The sequence below is a fragment of the Meleagris gallopavo genome, chromosome 23 (assembly GCF_000146605.3).
Source record: "Meleagris gallopavo isolate NT-WF06-2002-E0010 breed Aviagen turkey brand Nicholas breeding stock chromosome 23, Turkey_5.1, whole genome shotgun sequence".
Taxonomy (NCBI): domain Eukaryota; kingdom Metazoa; phylum Chordata; class Aves; order Galliformes; family Phasianidae; genus Meleagris; species Meleagris gallopavo.
Window position 1 is genome coordinate 820,868 of NC_015033.2, and position 13,080 is coordinate 833,947.

The following is a 13,080-nucleotide window of genomic DNA, read 5'->3' on the forward strand; positions in this document are numbered from 1 at the left end:
AACTGGGAGGAATATACCCAAAGGGAAATGGTGCCCAATGGAGAAGACATCATTTGGCAGATGACTCTCCACAACAAACCCACATTTGATGGCAGCAAGGCGCCTAATTAATTCCAGTGAAGCAATGAATGACCAGAGAGGATCCGTGGCTGCTTGCTTCCCACTCCCACGGGTCACCCAATGTCTGAGCAGCCCCAGCAAAGCCACCAGGTGTGCCATGCTGCTCCAACGTAAAGGCTGGGCAGATGGACGGGGTTATCTGTGAGCACTAAGCCCCCTGTTTGCCCCTGCACAGCACTGCCAGCCCTGATTGTCATTCCTATGGCACCGTGAGCATGCGGGCACCGGGTGGGATGGCAATAACAATCATAAGTCTCCAATATTGCTTTCCGCCCATAGAATGTAATTGCTTCTGCAGAAGGAATTAAGCATCATAATGAAATGACTATAAAAAGAGACTTTGTTCTCCATCAACAGATCACAAAAATCCTTGCGTGCAAGGGCACCAGAGCCCTTGGGAGCGGTGCCCGGGTTCCCCAGCCCATAGCAGGGCAGCACTGGGGCTGTCACTACCCAAAGCGTAGCATCACATAACACTGCAGGTCCTGGAGATGCTGAGCTTCAGCACCTGACCCAAATTGGCACATTTCTGCCTTCCTGAATGTCTCATCTCTTGCTTTGCTGCTGGGGTATTAGCTGCATTTTGCTCAGCTTTATTCCCACTCCTGGAAAGCAGTATTCAAATCCAACAATAAGTCTCTCAAACCTGGAAAGGGAAGAAGCATTTATTTCTAGGGAAGCCACATGTATCTGAAAGCAGCACTTGCAGTGTAGCAGGAAAAATAACTGTACCAAAAGTGGAAAACAAACCCAAAAGAGGGCTGTGGGAGCAGCAAGGCTCACACTCGGTGCGGTTCCTTTCCCTCTGCAGTGCACAGATTCCTGCCTGAAGCATCCCCCTCTTGTTCTCAGCCTGGGTTTATTCCCTTATTATTTATTCCCCTAATGCTGGGCTGTCGGATGAGACATTTGCTAACCCATCAGCCGTCCACCCCATCAACCCAATGAGTTCTGGTCATGCCAGAGGTTCCCAAAAGAGAGAACCAAGGTTTGCTGCTGAGGGTTCATTCAAGCAGCTCATTGCCCATTCATTGTCTCCTTGGATGCTGAAGAAGAATCTGTCCACTTAAAATAGGATTATTTCTGGGTGGCAAACCACAAAGTTAATTTGGCTCTAATCTCTTTAACTGGAACCAATTATCGGAGTGCTAATGACTCTTACAGGGGCTCTCCTGGCCTGTGCTGGCAGGCACTGCAGGCAGAATAAACACATCACACCCCCTGCCCACGTCCTGCTAGGAGGGCAGCACAGCATTCCTTCCCATGCTCAGGGATGTTTCCATGCATGCTGCCTTTGCACTGTGGTCACTGCAAGCAGAGCCCTGTGTGCTGCAGCCCGGCTCCCCATCACCTCACAAAACACTTGTGGCCAATCTTCCTCCTTAGCGTTAACAGCTTGCTAGTGGGTATATATTATATAAAGAAGGACAGAATTATTACAGCCCCATAAATTACATCCCAACGAAGCTGCTTTGGGAGTGTACTCGCTCAGGACCTTCTGACCGAGGCAAACTCCATCTCACTGTGCCCTTCTCTAACCACCCCAGGGAACCATTTCTCTCTTTCCTTTTTCCAGGCTCAGAGAACCGTCCACAGTCCCAACACACACAGGCAGGAGTTTGCTTTATGTCAGCTCTGTGGCACTGGTGGCAGGAGGGCATCCAGGTCTGCTCTGCTGCATCCCTCCTGCCTGCCCACAGCCTCTGCTCAGAGGGAAGAGATGTGCGAATGGGAGCTTTAACCACCCCATCCCCGCTTCCCATTGCTAATATTATTACCACTGTGATATTAAGCCTTTGAATTGTCTCTCTGAATTTATTTGCTTTTGTTTTCATACTCTCGTGCTGTAATTTTCAATTTAATTAGTTTCAGCGTTTCGGAGGGCAGCAGGTCTTATTTTATCTTTGCAGTTAATAGCCCTAATTGTTTACCCTTTCTCCAGCAATATCTCATTAACTCTATAGACCATCATTTCCGTGGCATCTCCAGAATTAATTCGCTCACAGTGTGGTGCCTGCCCCTAAATCCTCCCCTCTGCTCCCTCAACACCCCTATGGTAGCACTGACTGAGAATCAGCACCGCAGGAGGAGACCAAGAGGTCTGGGTCATTTCTTACCTCGGTGGCCCTGCTGGAGCAGCACTCACCACTGCACTGTGCTACACCACTCTGCTGCTGCAAGCAGAGCACAGCAGGGCGTGCAGGTAGCTGGGCTACCCCGACTCCAGCCTTCACACCCCATTAATCACACTTCTAATGAGTCTGTGCTCACCAACGAGATGGTTTTGGCTGAGGAGGTGAATCACAGATGATATCTTCCATTGATTGTTTCATCTCACTCGAATGATTTGTACCCAGGAAATAGGTCTGGATTTTCAGCTTAAATCAAGCCTGCAGAGACGACGATGCTTTTGGGTTCTGATGACTGCAGCGAGCACAGCCTTCTTCCTCCTTGTTTTGCATTGAAGTTCCTGCAGAGCTGAGCCTGCAGCTGCAGGGTAGTGAGCCAAAGTGCTGCTGGGTGGGAGCATGTGCTGCAAAGTGCAAGCGGGACACAGTCAGTGAGCCCAGTGCCCATTAGCTGGGCATCAACCTGCTGCTAGCTGCAGGCACCTGAATTATTGATGGCTACATAGACCTCCAGCAGAGCAACAAGGAGGAAGAAGAGGCTCCACTCCCTGCGTGCAGCACGGGGCTCTCAGAGAATGGACACAGAGACCTCGCATCCCTGCAGCCAGCCAGCCTGCCCTGCACACATCATGCATTGCTTGAAGCACCATGAGATGTGCTGGGCTGTTTCTCAAAGCCATCGAGATGGATTGGCCAGACAGCTCGTGAGTAACACACCTGGGGGTCTGCCAGGCGTACCTGAAGCTGCTTGGTCTTTTACAAGGTAATTTTGATGGTTTTGAGACTATTGCTGGCATGTAATCTGTACAGGGGGTAAACAAACACACGTACGTGCAGCATATGGAGAAATACCCATCAAGCACAAATTAACCATATGTCCAAATATTGCTGCCAATTTTTCTTCCATCTTTCTTCCTTCGGCCATTTTTATTTATTTATTTTATCTTCTATGGGCTGCCACAGAAGGTGCCACTTTGCTCCATATCTCCATCACACATCACTTCCTACTTGTTTTTCTTGGAGCACATTTCAGCTGTGTCTTGGTTGTTCCATTGCTTACATGGATGTAAGATCTGAACATCAACATTCAGACCACACAGAGGACAGCATCCCCTTGGAGCAGAGCCATGCACTCAGGAGGACAGAGGCTGCTCCCAGCTCTGTGTTCACTGCTGCTCTGCTCTCACAGCGCTGGACAAAGCCTTGCTGAGCACATCAGATGTGGGGAATGGAGCCCCAGCGTGGCTTGGGAGAGCTGGAGGTGCTTAGGAAGGATCACAGCCCGAACGGAGGCTTCTGGAAGAGAGCCCACGTGAGGGTGATGGTGTTTCTCTAACCCCATATTGACTTTGGCTTCCAGAATCAATTTTCTTTATTAGCTGATGAATCCCTTCAAAGACTTTCTGTACTGAATCTAGATAAATTATTTAAGCAGTAAATTCCTTCCACTCCAGCAGTTACAGTGTGGTGATTTAATAGGGAAGAGAGGCAGAGAGGTTTAGGGACAAGGTCACTGCGAGCAGAACATCTGAGCAGTAATAGGTCTGCTAATAAGTGATCGTACACCAAAGAACCGAGTGTAAAACAGATGTAATTATTAAGAAACAGATATTCAGCAAAAGACTGGGATTAGTGGCAAACACAAGGAGCAAGTCATAAGGGACTGTGGTCTTATTTATGCAAGCAAATTGCTGTCAATGAGAGGAGCACCGTATCTGATTTTGAAACTGGAGGACACACGTCTGGGCTGCAGACCTGCAGACACACCAGGAGCTGCTGCAGAAGGAGATGCAGCACCCATGCAGCACTCCTGATTCCAGGAGCATGCTTGCCCGTGGCCATGATAATTTGTTAATTGACTACCTAATTGCCACTGGGGGCTGGGCCAGAGGGTGATCCCAGCCTGCTGCATTCCTCCTGCTCTGCACCTGTTGGGCTGAGGAAGCTTCGAGGCCACAACGAGCTGAAGAGCAATGGAATAAGAAATAGCTCTGCCTTTGAGAATGATACTGGAGCATGAGGTCAGAGAATTCAAACGTATTTATAGCCAGCAAAAGAAAATTATTGTGTTAAGAGGCAGCTGAAGGATGCAGAGACCCAACAGAACCAATGGCTGCAGCCATCCATAATGTCACTGGGAAGGCAATTACACAATGAGGTGATGGGAGGCAGAGAATTCGGACAGCAGTCATTCTCAATGGCCCACTCTGGAGATCAGAAGGGAAACGTTCTACAAAACAAAGCCGCAAATTGAAGGCTGACTTCAGGTGTGAGAGGCAATCCCCCCAGCTGGGTGCAGCACAGCTTAACGGGGGGATCGGAGCGCGTGGCTGCGTGCATCCCTGCAGAAATCACACCGAGCTGAGTGTGACCTGGTTCCAATAAGCAGCTATACATAGCAAGCTCAATTAAGGCAGGCAAACAAAGGAGACCTCGCTGCTCCCCCTGTGCAAGCTCTGTGCTTTTACACGAGTTGAGCAGTGATGAGGGCAGCAGGGACGCCGTGTGCCAGCCCCAGCACTCCCTGACATGTGGTCACCCTGTGTCTCAGTAAAGCCCCCAGTCCTGCTCCTCACACACACCTCTCCCAGCCCCATTGCAGCCCATTGAAGCCTTCAGACCTCAGCTTTAGCTGTAGTCCCTTAACTACAACAAAACCCTTCCTTTCTATTTCTTTCCTCTCCAACTAGCCAGTCTGTACTTGCAGCAGAGCCACGCTCAGCACCAGGTGTGATTAGTTCTTCTGTATCCATTTTTTTTTTTAAATGTGTATTCCATAAACAAAACAAAAAACCCCAAGCTGTAACATTCGGCCAAATGAGGCCAAAGGCATCACCATCCAACTGTGATGCATGGGCCCAGTTAGCACCTTCAGGGCAATCCTCCCAGCCTTCCCCACCTCCATCCCAGCTCACACACCAGGCAACAGCTCCAGCAAAATCCAACCTCAATGCCAATTGATCACAGGTTCTTGTAATGCAATAGAAAGCACAGCAATAACAGCAGAGTAGCAAGGTCCCAGGCTGTAGTAAGTGAGGATTCAATCAAATGCAGCAGCCATAGGCGCAGAAATAGAGGAAAGCAACTACTTACCTTCAGAAGTCCTCAGATACACAGGAATCTCCATTGAAACAGCCTCACTGCCACTGCCAACACTTAAATGATGGCTGGAAGGAGTGGATCCTGGCTCCACCCTGCCCAATCACTCAGTACATTGCATGCACCTGAGCTCCCCTGGGCTGGCCCTGTCTTCACACCAGGTGCTCCATCACTGGTGCAAGCTGAGACTTGGCCTTTTCACTACAGTTCTCCACCTGGTATGTGTGGAAGCAGCCCCAGTAACAGGAAAGCCATGGCTTCCTCCCACTTGGCAGGCTTTTCATTAAATGCTTTCATTAGAACCGAATGCAAACATCTGACCTAGAGGTAATGACCCAGCTGACTTCTGATGGGTGTAACTGGGTTTGCACGGGCTCCTGTTGGAGGTGCCCCAACAAGAGGCAGTGTGGGGAGTCCTTGCACGTCCCAGCCTTGCCCGTGGCTGCTTTGCCAAGGGGGGCTGTGCAGCACCAGGTGCATCCCATGCGTGTCCTGTGATGCATGCCCTGCATTGCCCACGCTGCACCCATCACCATGCTGTGCCCATGCCCGTCTGCTGCCCTCCCATCTCCGCCCCAGCGGAGCTCAGCTCTCCAAAGGTTCGTTAAGGAGAGCATCCGCATCGCTCTCCGCTCTGAGAGCAGCAGGGGTTCAGAACCAATGTGCACTGAAGGAATAAATTTAAAATATATGCATCTCTGGTTGTGTACATCAAAACCAATTTATGCAGAGGCAGAGGCTCAGACATGCTCGCAGCGGCTTTGGAGAGTGTTTATCAGCCAGGCTGGTTGGGAGATGATCGCCATCGATTGCCGTGTCATTGTCACTTCTGGGCTCACCGGGAGGCCAGGGGGACACGGATTTCATTAGTGAAAGGAAATGGTAAATGATGTGGAGCCAAAATTTTGCTAGGGCAGCCAGGCGTGCCCCTGGGTCACCGAGAGCACGGAGTGGGCGTCAGCTGCTGGATCTGGGAGAACAATCTGAGAGAGCTCTTTAATGGCAGTGCTATTTATTCACGGATCTCCTCGGGAGAACACAGGTATTTTAAAAAGGAGAAAAGAAAATCCCACCTGATGGAAAGTGAAACAGAGCAAATGCTCAAGGAAAAAAAAATAAAAAAAGAAAAGTAGGTTTCTTCTTTATGGAGAGATGGAGAAAAGGCAGACTTGGATGAATTGAGGGCTGGAAAAATCTCTCCTCTAAAGGAAATTAAAGAGCTCAGTCTATTGAGTTTGTTGGAATAAGGGTGAGGGATGAGCTGGGCGCTTTGAGAGAGTCTCTGTGTGGGAGGGATGCTCTGCAGGGCTGCCAAATGTGGCGGTGAGGAGGGTTAAAGTCAGAGCCAGTAACTGGTTCTGGAACAGCACCATGGGCAGGTGGGGATCCCAAGGAATTGAGGGCTGCTGGGATTTCCCTGGTATTTCCTCTTGGCATGTATGGGGGGGAGAAACCAGACCCTGTATGGGGCCTTGGGATGGGAGGAATCACACAGCAGCCAAAGAGGGATGGCACCCAGTGCTGCAAAGCCCTTTTGTGTTGTTTTGTATCATTGTTACTGATGCTGAGCTCTCGGATGCAGCTCCTTATCAGCAGATCTCAAAGTGTTTGATAAAGGAGGTTGCTATCGTTGTGTCCCCTTTTTGCAGATGAGGAAATTGAAGTCAGCTGGAATTGCCGGTGCTTAGCCCTTGGAAAATGAGGCTCTAAATAACCGAGACTGCAGGGGATTTGGGGGAGGCAGGATACAATAACCTGAGTGGGGATGCTGGGCAGGGCGGCAGGACGGACGTTGCGGCACAGGAGCAGCATCACACGATGTTTAATGGCAGAGGGCAGTGAGAGCTCACCCTCACCCAAAGGGTGGCAGCAGAGCTGGGCCAGGTCCCATCCTCCATGTGAGCCCCCAAGCAGAGACGGGGTGATATTCACCCACTTCAAAGAGCAGAAAGTTTCCATAATCGTGTAGGGAAAAATAAAAATAAAATAAAATAAAAAACCCGAATCAGAGCATTTCAAAAGGCGTTTGCAAAGATAAACAAGCGGGTTGCTCGCTCAGTCTTACATCTCCTGCCACGTTCCTTTGGCCGTTCAGCAAATTCTGTTTGATCAATGAAGCTGCTTTTGCTACGGGGCACAAAATAAGTGGCATAAAGAAACGGAGAGGAAAAATGCACTGCCTTTAAAGATAAGCAGAACTGTCTTCTGCAGCTTAAGCAGTTAACAATGGCTGCGTCCACTTCTTTGCTCCGGGGCACTTACCTGGTTATTGATTAGGTACTTTGTGTGTGCTTTTGGCTTTCTCACCTCCCAGCTGCCGTTTGGATTTTATCGGATTCTTGCATTTAAAATTACAAGCAGGTACTTTGAATTGGCATTAGCTCCTTAAATATGTGCTGCATCTTCGTGTGTTCACGCCAGCACGAGCCAAGCCCATCAGAAGCTGCTAGATAATAGGCAATTACTGTTCTTAAACAGACGAGGCATTCACTAGGAGAATGGGCTGCATCTTAAGTCATCCATAAATTCTTTCGTAGTGCTTCTGTTAATACGTGTTTCTGTGCTCCTTATCAAACCAGTGCTTTTCCTTGACCAGACCTTCCCATGGGGCAGGTGCTTTGCCACGGTGCTGTCAATGGCTCTGTGGGTTCCATCACCACCTCCCTCCCTCCTGAGCCGTTCTGCTCTCCAGGAGAATGGGGCTGCACAACTGATGCCTCGTCAAATTTCTTTCTGAAATATTATCCTTTTCTTCTTCCCTGCGTTTTCTCCCTGTTAAACAAAAATCCTTTGGAGAACACAAGTCATTTGTTACCATAACAACCCCTCTCCTCCAGCACCGATGCTTTGCCCCTCCTGAGCGTTTGCCATGGGACACGGTGTGTACATCCCGAGCCCTGCAGCACTGCAACCTTTGGTCTGAGCTTTGGATAAGGACTTACACTGCCCAATGCATGGGAATGGGGATAGGGCCACCATGAGTTTCCATGTTCTGGATTTGCATTTGTCCTTCAGCAGAGAGGGGATCAGCAGAGCCTCCCACCCCGTGCTGGTGGCTGGGGTCCTGTGCTCCCTTCCCATCTTCCTCCAAAGCACCAAGCCGACTCGTCTGCCCAGCGTGCTGCCAGCTCCTTACCGATAGCTTAATCCTGATTGCACGAGATTCTTCACTGCTGGCAGCTCTGGATTTTTTTATTGCACTGAAAGCTCCCTGGATCTCAGAGGGAAAATATTGCTCCAAGAGCCTCCATTTGCACATAGCTGGTGCGAGGTTGTTAATGTTGCTGTCTATTATAAATTCTCCGTCCTGCCTCTGGAACCTTGCTGTGCCATGATATAACCTTGTTATGTTAACATGAAAATTAAACACAAGAGATGAATCTGCTAAATTGGATTCACCGACGTAGATCAAAGTCACTCCGGCACCAGCACTGGGGCTGAAGGCACATCGGCCCCGTGGAGGGAGCTCTGAGCAGCCTCCGAGAGAGGAATTTGGGACAAATCCATGTCAACGGCCATTTATAGCTGAAGGCTGAGTGCTGCTCAAGGAGTTTGGCAGAAGTGAAATGAAATCTCATTACAACGGAATGGAAGCGGCGCAGGGAACCCCCATATTCCCCTCCCAGCTCTTTGGGTCTGATAGTAGGCAGCACAGCACGACCCACCCGAGATCCAACACCGTGGTCCAGTGGCTCATCCATGGAGGAAAGCAAGGAGCTGCCTGTCAGGGGAACGGAGAGCAAATGCTGCCAGATAATTACCATGTGTGCTAATTCCCATTCTTCCTTTCCATGCAAGACTGAGTTATTTATTAAATAGCCTCGCTCCATCCGGCTCCTCGCCCTCTTAGCATTCACTTTCTGAAAATCTTGCTACAATTTGGCCGGTGCCAGGGTGGGAACACAAAAATAGCTCTCATGCTTGAACGCTGAGTGGGGGAACATTTGGAATTGCAAAATTAACCAACAACCGAGCGCGTTTGGAACGGAAAATGTGATGTGAAATTGAAACCTTGGTTGATTGCATCCACAAGCCGCCGTGCTGGGAAGGGAGACAACCTCTGGTGATTTGTGCAGCCCGGCAGCGCCGTGCGGGCTTGGAAAGTTCCCAGGGAGAGGATTGGAGATGCGCTCTCAGCCTGAGAATTGTTCTGCAGAGAACTCTGAGCGGTTCCGCACCACAGGATCAACCCAATGCATCCCAATGAAGCGTTCAGGATTTTGTCTTTGGGGTTGTTCCAGAGTCTCTTCAAGTCTATGAGAAGTTTCTCAGTCCCGAGCCCGTGGGCTTAACTTTTAAATCCTGCTTTTCAGTTCTCCTTCTGCTGCTCATGCAGGTCATAGAAATCCATAGGAACCACAAGCGTCCCTGGTACCGTGCCCAGCATCCTCTGGCAGCACTGGGAGATCCCACTCACCCCTCTCACCCCATTGGGTCACTGTTGACTCATGGCAGAGTGTTTTCTTCAGAAATCAAAGCCATCTATAGAGTTGTGCCCTACCTTGGTGAATATCCATTACACTATTTGACTTCATTAGGTCTATAAATGAAATTAAAATGCAGTTAAAATGGATTTCTTAAATGGACTTGTAAAAGCTTTTGATGGACGAAGCACTTTATTCCTCCAACTCTTTTTATGGCATCCATTCGCACTTTTCCTTTCATCGCCAACTTTTAATGACTTCACTTCTTTCACTTCTCTCAGTGCCCAGAGAGGCTCTGCACAACCAAGGGACCAACCCTGGTGCTGCCCCTCCGGGTGGCCCTTTGCAACACACAGGATTGTGTTATCACCAGTACATTAAGTGCTGTCCTATACCACATCATTTACTACATTACTGATATCCTAACCGCTGCACCATTCCATGTAACACATTGGGATGGCACAGGGATGATCCCACTTACGGGCAGAAGGCGATGTCCGAACGCCCGGCGCCCGGCACTGAAATAAAGATGATGGAGGAGATATTCCAGCCTCTTCTTTTTTTCCCCTCTCCTCGGTAAATGTCACGCTTCAGGAGAGTATAGCCAAGAAAAGTTCAAAGTAATAATATCAGAAATCTGCTTCTCTTTTCCTTTTGACATTTTATTGTGATATGAAATAGCAGGGGATAAAAGCTCTAATGGGGATATTTGGTTCTTCTTTTCAGTGAGCATTTTAAATGCGGGCTGGTTATGACTCACATTTATTATGATATATGCAAATCTTTAAGGACCTCATTCACAAAGCCAAGGCAGCTACAGACACTTGTATGGAATTTACTGGATGTGAGGAAAAGCCAAAGGGATTATCACTTCTGCCCAGTCCCTGCTCTCACCGGACCTGCAACCTTTAAGCCAGCAGCATGGATCTCGTGCTCTACTCAATTCTCCAGCCCGTGCTGGATGGGGGGATGCAGGGCTGGGCAGTGGGGATGGGGACAAGGACAGAGCCCACCACTCTGTATCTGCCACAGCCATTGCAATCCAACACAATGACCCGGTGAGTGACCTCATGACAAAACACTCTCCACTCCTTCCACTTTGCTTTCACACTTTTGGTAGGAGCAAAGAGCTGCTCCCCACATCCACTTTTCACAAACCAAAAACCCAAACTTCTCCTCCCAGACTGCTTTGATGGTATTTCTGTGTTGACTTTAAACCAGAAATTTCAAGTGGATAAACAATGGCTAGCAACCAGGCTATAAAATACAACTTTAATAATATTTAGCTGGTAATGGGCATGGAGTCTTGTTGATTTGTGATGGAGAAAAGAGGGTTGTTTTAAAAAAAAAAAATAATAAAAAACTCATTCCACATTGAATCCTATCCTAATTAGAAGCTATTATTGCTCTCCAACAAATAATCTTCTGAACTAAGTCCATTCCACAGAGAGTGATCAAAGGGTGATTTAATTAAATTTTCATGTTTAATTTTCCTTTTTCCTTTCTGCCATTCCACTTCTTCCCCCCACAGCTCCTCGTGGAGCAGGGATGGCACTGGGCAGGGGGGCTCTGCTCAGCACTACGATCCCTGGCTGGAGGGAGATGCATCCTCAATGGCATCTTGATCTTCATTTTCTGGTCCATGGCCAGCTTAAATGCTATACTTAATTTAGAGCAATAACACTTAAATTATGAATTGTCTGCTGTAACTATAAATTATACATTTTGGAGATGAATATTCAGGTCCTCATCCCCAGCAGCAGATGTGATGTGGAGAGGTTGGCGGGCAGATGTGGCTTGAAGCCATGGTTTGGGCTGGGTTTCCCACATGCTTGGGAGCCCTGGGGATGTGAGATGGGGCTGGGGGTCCCACGCTGCTGGGGGATCCCACTGGGAGCTGAAGCTCTGCCCAGGTCACTGCTGTTGTGCTTTGCCTGAGTTTGTCTCTCTGAGTCTCCAAGGGACTGAGTTCTGTTTTTGCAGAAGTTGTGTTTGAATCATAGAATCATAGAATTGCTCAGGTTGGAAAAGACCTTCAGGATCATCAAGTCCAACCGCATCATAACCAAAGCTGGGGAATTTGCACAGAGCCACGTCTTGATGATTGGACCAGATGATGTTAGTGGTCTTTCCAACCTTAGTGATTGCATGATTCTGTGATTCCATGGCTGTGCACGCACTGGAAGAACAAAAACCATGTGTGTTGCATTGCCTGGTCGCCACATTGAATCAGGGCATGTTAGATGTGTGCCTATCCCAAGGTCCTCGGGTTGAGTTGGAGCCTCTCCACAAACACAGAATCACTCACAGCCCAATGCAAGCATGGCTGTGAACATTCCCAGGCAGAAAAAACAGCCAGCACCCAGCCCACATTGGGCATTGGGCTGCAGGGCTCGGAGCACCTCTTCCATGGAATCAGCTCCAGGGAGGTGGTTGAGTCGCCATCCCTCAGAGTGTTCAAAAACCATTTGGATGTGGTGCTCGGGGACATGGTTTAGCACCGGGTTGTTAGGGCAATATGGTCAGGTTGTGGTTGGATTGATGATCTTTAAGGTCTTTTCCAGCCTGAGCAATTCTATGATTCTACACAACAGGTGCCCACTTGGGGGGATAACTCAGCACAGCAGAATCCCCTCGCTCCGCAGCCTGATGGTACTAAAGAATTCATCAAAGTGACACGACTACAAAAGGCACACGTTGTCACTGCACCGTTCCCTTGCCACTCACTGGAAGATAATGCCCGTGCTGAGCTGCATTTGATCTGTTTCAATTCGTTTTTAATTTTCAATCTGTTAGTAAAACTCCAGCAAAAAAAAAAACCCTGCCAAATACTTTCTAAAACTCCTGTTCTGCTGAAAGCGCTCCTGCTATGAATACACAATATCTCCTGTAGCAACTGGTAAGTCAGCACGCACTTAGAAAAGACACATTTACATACAAATGTGATCTCAGCCCCGTATCTACATAGATGGAGTTCTTTCTTTCCAACTGCTGATTGATTCCCATCTTGGTGTGGGTGCACACACTGAGACCCAACGCTGGCATGCATCTGTGTCATATGGCTGTGTGCAAGGGATGAGGCTTAATCCTGCACAGTGTCCCCAGTGGTGACACGAACGGAGCTGCCCTTTGTTCTACCCACCACCGGTGCCAAAAGGGGAAAGATCAGCACAACTCATCACCCCCTGCCCACACCAGCTCTGTTCCCACCATGGCAGCCACTGCAAATTCAGAAGAGAAAGCGCTTTGTAGAATTTCAACTTCGACAAAAATACTTATCTGGTTAAAAAAGAAATTATTTTTAGCTT

The 13,080-nt window shown here is 48.7% G+C and overlaps 1 long non-coding RNA gene across 1 annotated transcript; it reads right to left on the bottom strand.

Annotated features, from left to right (window-relative positions):
* Positions 1-490: 490 nt before the first annotated feature.
* On the bottom strand, positions 491-2,987 carry LOC109370851. Its single transcript, XR_002121307.1, has 2 exons — positions 2,392-2,987; positions 491-766 (listed from the first exon to the last, which is right to left on the bottom strand). It is a non-coding gene; the product is annotated as an uncharacterized LOC109370851 (long non-coding RNA).
* Between the last annotated feature and the right edge of the window lie 10,093 nt (positions 2,988-13,080).